This window comes from Erinaceus europaeus, chromosome 1, assembly GCF_950295315.1.
Source record: "Erinaceus europaeus chromosome 1, mEriEur2.1, whole genome shotgun sequence".
Lineage (NCBI taxonomy): Eukaryota > Metazoa > Chordata > Mammalia > Eulipotyphla > Erinaceidae > Erinaceus > Erinaceus europaeus.
In genome coordinates this window covers 24197372-24208385 of record NC_080162.1, presented here as the reverse complement: position 1 = coordinate 24208385, position 11014 = coordinate 24197372, and the positions used below count along the sequence as shown (strand labels likewise).

Sequence of the window (11014 nt, the reverse complement as noted above, 5' to 3'; positions counted from 1 at the left end):
AGCAACCCAATTGTGGTGGCACAGTGGATAAAGTGTTGGACTCAAAAGCACCGGGTCTGGGGCACGATGGTGGTGTGCCCAGCTAAGTGTACATGTTATCATGTGCAAGGATCTGGGTTCTAGCCTCTGCTCCCCACCTGCACCGGGGAAGCTGTAGGAGTGGTAAAGCAGTACTGCAAGTGTCTCTCTGTCTCTGTCTCTCTCTAACTCTCCCTCCCCTCTCAATTTCTCTCTGCACTATCACATATAATAAGTGGGATATACTGAGACATGTAATATTTTAATGAGTGACACAAGTAGTGAACCAGGTTTGTTTAGCTGGAAGTGTGACATTAAATGTAGAATGTCCTTTTTTGTAGAAAGAGTGAGGATCCAAAAGAGAGGTTTTATCAAACCTATGAATCATAGCAAAGATATAGGATTGAGAGGTACAGATCATGATTTCTTGAACAGAATCCTTAGGAACCCATGATATCTTTCCAGTTTGGCTATGATAAATTTGTCTAAGAATTCTTGGAAAAAAGGGAAATCCAGCTCCCCAGATGTGTTTTTTGGTTGAGGATAATAGACCGGATTTGTTTAAACAGAGTAAAGGTCCAGCCAATCTGGGGTTTCATTTAATATCTAACCTGGAATATTTAAAAGGAAGGGGATAATCCCAAATTTTTGGAGTCTTGGATTAATAATCCTTGGTGCCCCCTGTTATGCATAGTCCAGTTATTTTTTAGGGTCTGTGTGGTATAATTAACAGATCTGCATATTTCCCAGGAGAAGTTAGGATCTCCATCCAAAGGGAATAATTTTGTTGTACAGAGAGGAGCATTAGGTTTAGAGCTTCCAATACCTATCTCTCTTTTTTCCATGACTCTGGTGGTTTTGATAAAAGCTTGATGTTTGATTATGCTAACACTGCCTGATTTATCTACACCTTGATAAATGTGGTTCAAATACCATTTATGAGTTAATTTAACACAGAATTCTGGCTGTTCATTCAGTAGTAAAACAAAATGAAAGATCTTCCATCAGAAAATACCAATCTGTTTGTAAAAGATGCCACTCCTGCCTTTACCCACACAGGAGTTTGTACATTCTTTTTTTTTTTTTTACTTCCCCTTTTGTTGTGGTTACTGATGTCGTTGTTGTTGGATAGCACAGAGAGAGAAATGGAGAGAGGAGGGGAAGACAGAGAGGGAGAGACACCTGCAGACCTACTTCACCACCTGTGAAGTGACTCCCATGCAGGTGGGGAGCCGGGTTCTTGAAACAACTGGTCCTTACACTTTGTGCCACATGCGCTTAACCTGCTGCGCCACCGCTGGACTCCCTGAGTTTGTACATTCTAACAATCTGTTTGGTGGTGGAAGCCATTCACCTCCTGTAATGGAGGAGTCATTGGAAGAGATTGGAGGCTTTGAATTCCCTCAGGTGTGTAATGTAAACACAGGGGGGTTTAGCACAAAAGCCCAGTAAACAAATCCAGCACCAGGAGAGAGTAAGGAGAGAGAGAACAATGAGGAAATAATAGCTTACCCGTTTCTTCTTGGAATTAATGGCTATCTGAGTCATGGCTACTATTATCATGTTTTCCGACGTGTGGCTTGTTACCTTCATCCAGGATTTTTATAGCCTCTTCACTCAGACGTTTCACACGTCCCCATGTGATGGGAGAGGCTGTCAGGGTTTGAAGTGGTGGGCAAGGTTGGCTGTTTTGGGAGTATTGATGGGGGTGTTTCTTTGGTCTTCAATATTTTGTCTTCATATTCAGAGGACAGTCTATCCTCAGCAAGGGCATCTCCGGGATGGGGCTGGGGTTTGCCTTTGGCCAGCTCATGGAAAGGTTTGGGATGCATTGGATCAACCTTCCCGTGGTGCATCCCGTGAGTACCCATTCATTGGGGAAACTGACGATCCTTCTTAGCCGACTGAATCCACATGGATCCCAGTCTCTTTCAAAGCCATTAACTGACTACGGAAGAAGGGCAAACGCTAGAAGAAGAAGATGGAAAGGTTTCACTAGACATGATGGTAACCACAATGCACCTACTGGGGAAAGAACAGAGGCATACCCTCTGCCCCATGTCAGCAGGGGAGCAGGGCCTAACCAATTATTCCCTTGTAACGGGTCCTTATACAGGACTTGTGGTCTTGGTAGTGAATGGTCCTGTGAGGAAAAATGACATTCAGCAGCTGTCTGATTAGAGGAATTGCAATTTAAGAAATTTAATGTATAGAGAACTCTGTGTAATTGTTCCTGAGGCAATAATGACATGTCAATATTCCCGTTTTTGTTTATGAATCTGTCTTTTTAGGAGTGCATTACAGCGTTCTACAATAGCTTGTCCAGTGGGACTATGGGTAAGCCAGTTTCATGCTTAATATTCCACTGAGAGAAAAAATGTACAAGAGTTTTAGAAATGTATGCAGGGATGTTGTCAGTCTTGATTTTATGGGGGATGCCTTTAGCAGCAAAGGCCGATAGGAGGTGCTTAGGAGCATGGATTGCCTTCTCTCCTGTCTGACAGGTGGCATGTATGAAACCTGAAAAAGTATCTACATGAACAAATTTCATCTTATCAAATTGAGGGATGTGTGTAACATCCGTCTGCCATAATTCATTACTAGAGAGCCCTCTGGGATTAACACTTATAGAGGGAGGAGAATTATGGGCAATAGCTTGACAATCTGGGTATGCCAGAAAGATGGCCCGTGCTTGTTTTAGGGAGATATCGAATTGCTTAACTAAGGCTTTGGCACTTTGGTGAAAAAGGGAGTGAGAAGTAGTAGCCATATATAACGTAGCGGGCATGAATTATTTGTCAGCTCTATCATTTCCCTCAGCAAGGAGACCAGGAAGACCGGTGTGGAAACGAATATGAGTTATAAAAAGTGGGCAGGTTCTGCTCCAGATAAGGCGTTGGAGAGGGTGAAACATCTGTAAGAGAGAAGGGTCATTAGCATCTGAAAGTAAGACAGAATGAATATGTTTAACCAGGTCGACCACACAGGCAGAGTCAGCTAGGATATAAATAGGATCCTTGTTGAAGTGCTGGAGTGCTGCGATCACTGCTGCAAGCTCTGCTCCATGGGTTGAAGTCTGTGGGTTGGTCAAAAATGTGAATGTCCCTTTAAATGTCCCTTTGCCCGTTTTTCCTGAACCATCAACAAAAACTGTGGTTACATTAGATAAAGATTTGGAGGATATACAAGAGAAGAGATGGATAGGTAACAGTTCAAGCCCTCTGAGTAATTTGTCATTAGGCAGAGTGAATTCTATGTCTCCCAGTTAATCTGCTAAGGCAATTTGAAGTGACTCCTGAAAAAGCATAAGTCTATTAAAATCATGTTTAGTAAAACCTGGGTGAATCACATCGGGGTCTTTACCAGTGAGCTGTTGTGAACAGATCCTTCCTTGGGATATAAGAGAGATCTTCATATCTACTGAGGTTGCTACTTTCTTTTATGGAGAATGTGGGAGGAAGAGCCATTCAATTACCTGGAACTCGGGATCAAATTGACCTAAGACACCTGCAGGGCTATGAGGAGTAGTAAGCACGATTAAGTGGACTCTGCAATTCAATTTAATGCGAGTCAAGTATCCCAATGTAAGACTCTGGTTAACAATCTCTAACTCTTGCAGAGCCTTTGATGATAGTGTTCTTGGTGAATTAAGGTCTGGGTCACCTTTCAAGGTACTGAACAGATTTATAAGTTGGTAGGTTGGAATTCCTAGGGAAGGTCGCAACCAATTAATTTGACCTAGCAAGTTTTGTAAAGAATTAAGGGTAAGAGTGTGTGGAAAATATAATTTAATCAGCTGAGGTGATGTAGTCTTGGCCGTAATGTTATATCCCAGATATCTCCAAGGTGAAGTTAACTGAATTTTCTCTGGAGCTATCTGTAGCTCATATAATGCCACACGTTTTAGGAGGGCCGTGTGACAATCTGACAGTTTGTTAGATCTGAATGTGCTATTAAAATATCACCATTTAATGCTATCCCCATCAAGATCCCAAGCACACTTTTTAGGAGAATAGAAAAAATGCTACAAATGTTTATCTGGAACCAGAAAAGACCTAGAATTGCCAAAACAATCTTGAGAAAAAAGAACAGAACCGGAGGCACCACACTCCCAGATCTCAAATTGTATTATAGGACCATTGTCATCAAAACTGCTTGGTACTGGAACATGAATAGACACACTGACCAGTGGAATAGAATTGAGAGCCCAGAAGTGAGGCCCCACACCTATGGACATCTAATCTTTGACAAAGGGGCCCAGACTATTTAACGGGGAAAGCAGAGTCTCTTCAACAAATGGTGTTGGAAAGAATGGGTTGAAACATGCAGAAGAATGAAACTGAACCACTGTATTTCACCAAATACAAAAGTAAATTCCAAGTGGATCAAGGACTTGGATGTTAGACCACAAACTATCAGATACTTAGAGGAAAATATTGGCAGAACTCTTTTCTGCATAAATTTTAAAGACATCTTCAATGAAACCAATCCAATTACAAAGAAGACTAAGGCAAGCATAAACCTATGGGACTACATCAAATTAAAAAGGTTCTGTAAAGCAAAACAAATCACTACCCAAACCAAGAGACCCCTCACAGAATGGGAGAAGAACTTTACATGCCATACATCAGATAAGATAATAACCAACATATATAAATAACCAACATATATAAAGAGCTTGCCAAACTCAACAAGACAACAAATAACCCCATCCAAAAATGGGGGGAGGACTTGGACAGAATATTCACCACAGAAGAGATCCAAAAGGCTGAGAAACACATGAAAAAATGCTCCAAGTCTCTGATTGTCAGAGAAATACAAATAAAGACAACAACAAGACACCACTTCACTCCTATGAGAATGTCATACATCAGAAAAGGTAACAGCAGCAAATGCTGGAGAGAGAGTGCGGGGTCAAAGGAACCCTCCTACACTGCTGGTGGCAATGTCATTGGTCCAACCTCTGTGGAGAACAGTCTGGAGAACTCTCAGAAGGCTAGAAATGGACATACCCTATGATCCTGCAATTCCTCTCCTGGGGATATATCCTAAGGAACCCAACACATCCATCCAAAAAGATCTGTGTACACATATGTTCTTGGCAGCACAATTTGTAATAGCCAAAACCTGGAAGCAACCCAGGAGTCCAACAACAGATGAGTGGCTGAGCAAGTTGTGGTATATATACACAATGGAATACTACTCAGCTGTAAAAAATGGTGACTTCACCGTTTTCAGCTGATCTTGGATGGACCTTGAAAAATTCATGTTAAGTGAAATAAGTCAGAAACAGAAGGATGAATATAGGATGATCTCACTCTCAGGCAGAAGCTGAAAAACAAGATCAGCAAAGGAAACACAAGTAGAACCTGAAATGGAATTGGCATATCGCACCAAAGTAAAAGACTCTGGGGTGGGTGGGTGGGTGGGGAGAATACAGGTCCATGAAGGATGATAGAGGACATAGTGGGGGTTGTATTGTTATATGGGAAACTGGGGAATGTTATGCATGTAGAAACTGTTGTATTTACTGTTGAATGTAAAACATTAATTCCCCAATAAAGAAGTAAAAAAAAAAAAAACTAAAAAAAGATATATATCATCAATATAATGGTACAGAATGACATTTGGGAATTGTTCTTGAATAGGTCTGAACACTAGATCAACATAATATTGACAGATACTGGTACTCTTTTTCATTCCTTGTGGTAGGACCTTCCATTGAAACCTCTGGAGAGGTTTGGATGAACTTAGCATGGGTAGGGAAAAGGCAAATCTTTCTTTATCTTCAGGATGAAGTGGAATATTAAAAAAACAGTCTTTGAGATCTATAACTATCAAATGATATTCTCTGGGAATAAGGGCAGGATTTGGGAGTCCTGGCTGTAAGGCATCAATAGGCAATATCCACACATTAACTAGTCTTAAGTCATGTAACAGTCTCCACTTGCCAGATTTTTTAGGTATGTAGAAAATAGGGATATTCCACGGGCTCTGTGACGGTTCAGTATGGCCAGCCTCAAGTTGCTCATTCACAATTCTATAGCCTTCTGAAGTTTATTCCCCTTTTACGGCCACTGATCCACCCAAACGGGGGGTCCTGGTATCCATTTAATTTTGACTGGCGGGAATGTTGCAGTGGCCTCTAGGATAAATTTGGCTGGATACATAAATACATATCCCATTGTTCTAGTAAGTCACAACCCCACAGTGAGACAGGAAGGTCTAGGACATAAGGGCATAAGGAGACAACCTGTCCCTCAGGTCCCTTGCAGGTAAGAAAATCTCTACTTTGTTTAGGAGCCTTTGATCCTCCCATCCTGGATAGGGTGAGATCTGCAGAGGTAAGTTTCCACTGTTTGGGCTAATCTTTAGTTGCAATGATAGTAATGTCTGCTCCTGAGTCTAGTAATCCAGTAATAGGTTTCCCTTCAATCAGCACAGTCAGCAGGGGTCATTTAGCAGAAATCTTTGTGGCTCAGTAAACATCAGTACTGCTGAATCTGCCATCACCCCTAGGGGGTCCATCTGATGGTCCTTGGAAGTAGGGAATAAGGATTAATTGTGCTGCTTGGGTGCCTTTGGGCAAGTGACAGAATCCTTTGCTGGAAATCATAATTTTAATTTCTTCTTCATAGTTAGAGTCAATTACACCTGGGTGAACCTGAATACCTTGGGAAGTTAAGCTAGACCACCCTAGCAGGAGACCTGTGAAACCTTTAGAGAGAGGTCCCCATACATTGGAGGGTACAATTTCTATCCCGTCTCATTCAGTTAAAACGTATTCTTGTGAGATGATAAGGTCTAATCCTCCACTCCCTGGGGTAGCTGCCGTGAGATCATTTACTGAGCATCTAAGAATGGATTGAGGGGATCCCAGATTGGCTGAGGCATCCCTGGCAGGTTCATTACTGACCATGCCTGTTGTGGTTGGCTGCTGGTGAGAGTCATAGAGAAGACCTCGTTTTTGTGCTGGGCCTGAACATTCAGCTCAACAAACAGAATTTTATCACTGTTCTACAGAGATCCTCTGAGACCTCCCCAAGCCCTGCTGGGGTAACCACTATCCTGATTTTGTGTATCTATTTCACCTGGTTCTGAATGTGCTATAATTGGGCCATAGAGGATGACTCTTTGGTATCTGACCTCTTCTCAACATTGATAGCCATGAGATTTATCCATGTTGTTGGCATGTGGTTAAGTAGGTTATAATCCAGTGTTTCTCAAAGTGGTAACTTCAAAAGCAATTATATGAACCTAGCACTGGGGAAAAATGAATGTGGGTGCCAATCAGTTCAGAACAGGATTGAAAGCCACAGTCCAGGTGTGGCCACAGTCCACCTCCAGATCTGTGGTCTCCCCAATGCATAGACCTGGCAATCTTTGTAGATGCTGTTCTCTCTACCTGGAGTATCCTCCCTTTGTGTCTGCCTAGCAAAGGCCTCTGTGTCCTGAGTGAAAGATTAATTCTTGCAAGGTCTTTCCTGGGCAAGTGTGACACTCTTTCTCTTGTGCTTCTACCGCACATATTTCATATCACATCTGGAGCATTGTCATGGTGGATAGTCACTGGAAGTTCTCCCCATTAGACTGTAGACTTCTTGAGACTGGGACTCCTGTTATGGCCAAGGAAGGCCATCAGGCAGGGGCCAGGTTCTGTCCCGGTTCACCTAACTCATTAAATAGGAGACTCATTTAGCCCCAGTGTAGCTGCACCCTCAGCAGATGGACAGCTTCACAACTGTAGCATGAGACTATCTTAGACAAGCCATCACCCCTTGGGGAATTACTGGCCTGGAGGATCTTGCTTAAACCCAGTGCCAGGTCCGACCTCCCAAGGGTGAGATAATTTACTAGGCAGCCATCAGTTTTCTCATCTGTGCAATGGGAACAATAAACCTGGTCAACTTCCTCTTTCCTGGGAAGAATACAGGTTAATGAATGCCCAAGACCGGATGTGACTATAAGACAGAATGCAAGCTACCTCGAGGCAAAGGAATGCCCTTGGTGACTCTTGGCTCTTTCTTCCTGCCCAGGATTGAAAGATAGTTGAGACCCACAATTCAGCTGGGGCTGATCCTCTTGGTCCCACCCCCAAACCCACCCAGCCTAAAGTGGGTCTTGCTTTGAAAATCCTAATCTACTTGCAAATTACCAGCCTCACTCATTCGGGCCAAGGATTACGACACCCACGCCTTGCCCCTGCAGTGCTGACTCCATGACAACTGCTGTCAATTGGATTTCTTTGTATCTGCTAACAAAAGTCACACTCAGCCATGTAACCTCCTCTTCAGTCTTGGGCACACGGGGGCTCATCCACACTGTTGGCATTAGCAGAAGGTTTAGGTCCTAGCTGCCCTCCAACTTACTAGCCCCACTCTATCTTGGGGTGGAATTGTGAGGCCTAGCAGGTCCTCAGCAGACCTGGCTGTACCCTGTACAGAAAGCACCATGCAGCTTCCCGTTGTCTCGACAACCGAAAGACCACCCACTCTCTGTCAGCTTCTTGATTGGCTACTGAGGTCAAAGTCCCGCCTCCACCACCCCAGAAAGGACAGGCGGAATGGATGAGACACAGCTTGGGGACAAGGGGGGTGGGGGTGGGGATGAAGGACAAGGAGATCCAAGGACAGACAGGCAGTCCCACTTCCTCCTGGCTATAATGGAGCTGTGTCAAGTCAGTGGTGGCCGGTGTGTGGGGATGGGGGCGATCAGTATCTTTTGTGTAGGACATTGCAAGGATGGAGAGGAAAGGTGGGGGGAAGAAGAGAAGCAGTTTTTCTTGGTCACTGAGGAGAGGCCTGGTCTGTGGAGGTTGCCACCAGGAGGTCCCCAAGGGCCTCTAGGCAGAAGTGAAGAAAAAAAGCATTGCAGGGCAGAAGAGGAAAACTATGAAGGGGAGTAGGTTGAATGCCACTCACAAAAGAAGCTCCAAGAGATGGAAGTATTCTGGGCTTAACGTTTCTTCAGGCCCGAGTTCAGGTCTCACTTGGTCCTGCCAGCTGGGCAGCCACACACTGGGAGGAGGTGGGGCAGACATGGGCTGCTCTGTGCCAACTTCTAGGCTGAAGAGCTTGGGGCTTGTTCCTCTCCAGTGCCTTCCAAACCACCCTGCATTGGGGAGGGGGTACTATCTTCATCCTCATTTTCCAGATGAGGAAAGGGAGATTCTAGGAGACCGTAGGGGGTAATGCCCAGCTCTGTTCCCAGACATGAGAAGGATGGGGCTGATTGGTGATTATCTAAGGGGAAGTGGGAGGCGCAGTTCCCACCCCACCCCCAGGCGCCTGGCCTACCAGGAAGGAAGGGTCGTGCCAAACCTTGAGGCTTGCGTGGTTTCCTGTAGCTGAACTGCGTCAGGCTCGCTCTGGGGGGTAAAACCTTGGCTAACTGGTGACTGTGCCTTGATTGCAGGAGATCAGAACGGGGGAAACCGAGTCTCCTCAGCAACGTTGCCCTTGCGAGAGACACCAGAAAGGAGAAGATAGAATTTGTTAGTCTCTTTTAATTTAGCCTGGTTGGGGTTAAGACCCTGGATTGTCCAGCTGCCTTTGTGTTTCAAGTGAAGAGCTGGCTGAGCTGGCTGAATGGATGCTGGACTTGGCATGAGCCTGGAGCCAAGGTTAGAGCAGCAAGGTGTCATCTGTAAAGTGGACTCGATCAGACTGAGAGGGTTAGGAAGCAAGGCACCCCTTGGGCTTTTCTTGGTGGTCTGGATAGGTCAGCAGCCCTCTCTCTCTACAATGGTGTGTTTCCTACCACCAGTTTCCAGGGACCCCCCACAATCACAGGAAGAGAATGTATCCCAGATGCCAGTTTATCATCCAAGACCAGATGATAAACACCTACAAACGGATGTTTCTGATGGTATAACAAGTGTCAGGCTCTAGGCTAAGCATTGGACTCAGATCAATCCCTGTAATCATCCTAGAAGAACCCTTCCTTTCTCCTGGGAGGAAAAAAACAGATATCCCCCCATTTTGGTAGATGAGGAAACTGAAATTTATGTAAAGGTTAAGAAAGTTCACCCTGTGAGTGTCAAACTTTCTGAGGCAAGTAGCAGGAAGGCTGAATCAAACGGTTTATGATAAGAAGGGAATTCACTGACTTGGGAAACCAAGAAATCTAGGCATGACGTTTTTGAGTTAAAAATATCAAAGTCTCAAATCTGTCCACTCTGCCTTTGCCAGTGTCATATAACTTTTGGACTTCATGAGTGGTCCTCTGTAACTCCAGATTCTGATCAGTGCAGGTCCTAATTCAGTAGAAAAGAGGGTCTCTTCCTGGTGGGAATGAAATACAAGTCTCAGGATCTACTATAATCACACAGGTCATGTGTCCACACTCATCAAAAAAAATGCTGTGTGGGGAAGATTTTATTCTGCCTGATGGATACAGGGCCCCAAGTCCCAAACCTGCAGCCTCATCTGTAGTGAGAGACCAAAAGCAAAGGAGAGAGGACTGGCTCTGCAAAGGAGGAACAAAAGAGATAGGATGGGTGCCAGAAGCTATTGACCTGTGTCCTCCATGTTGAGGCCATGAGTAATTCAGATGAAAAGAGAGAGGGCCTGGATTGAGCCCTGAGACTCTTGACACCAGAACCCACATCCATAACTTCTTTCTGCACATTCTACTCTACCTTCTTGCCTAGTGGTAATGTCTGATAGAAAAATTCTAGGGGTGGGGGGGGGGGAGCAGGCAGTGGTGGACCTGTTTAAGCTCATTACAGTGTACAGGGATGTAATTCAAGCCCCTGGTTCTCACCTTCAGGGGTAAAGCTTCACGAGTGCTGAAGGAGGCCTACAGGGGTCCCTCTGTCTATTTCCCTCTCTCTAGCTCCCCTTCCTCTTTCAATTTCTCTGTCTCTACCCAATAATAAAAATAAATAATTAGATAAGCAAACTAGATGTGGGTGGTGAGGCATACCTTCCTCGCTGATTCCAGACTCATCCTCATCATATCTGGTACCCGCCCTGTCCTCTCACTCTTGTTCCTG

At 44.5% G+C, this 11014-nt stretch overlaps 1 long non-coding RNA gene across 1 annotated transcript; it reads left to right on the top strand.

Annotated features, from left to right (window-relative positions):
• Positions 1 to 1535: 1535 nt before the first annotated feature.
• Positions 1536 to 2040, top strand: LOC132541807 (uncharacterized). Its single transcript, XR_009552889.1, has 2 exons — positions 1536 to 1837; positions 2008 to 2040. It is a non-coding gene; the product is annotated as an uncharacterized LOC132541807 (long non-coding RNA).
• Positions 2041 to 11014: the final 8974 nt, after the last annotated feature.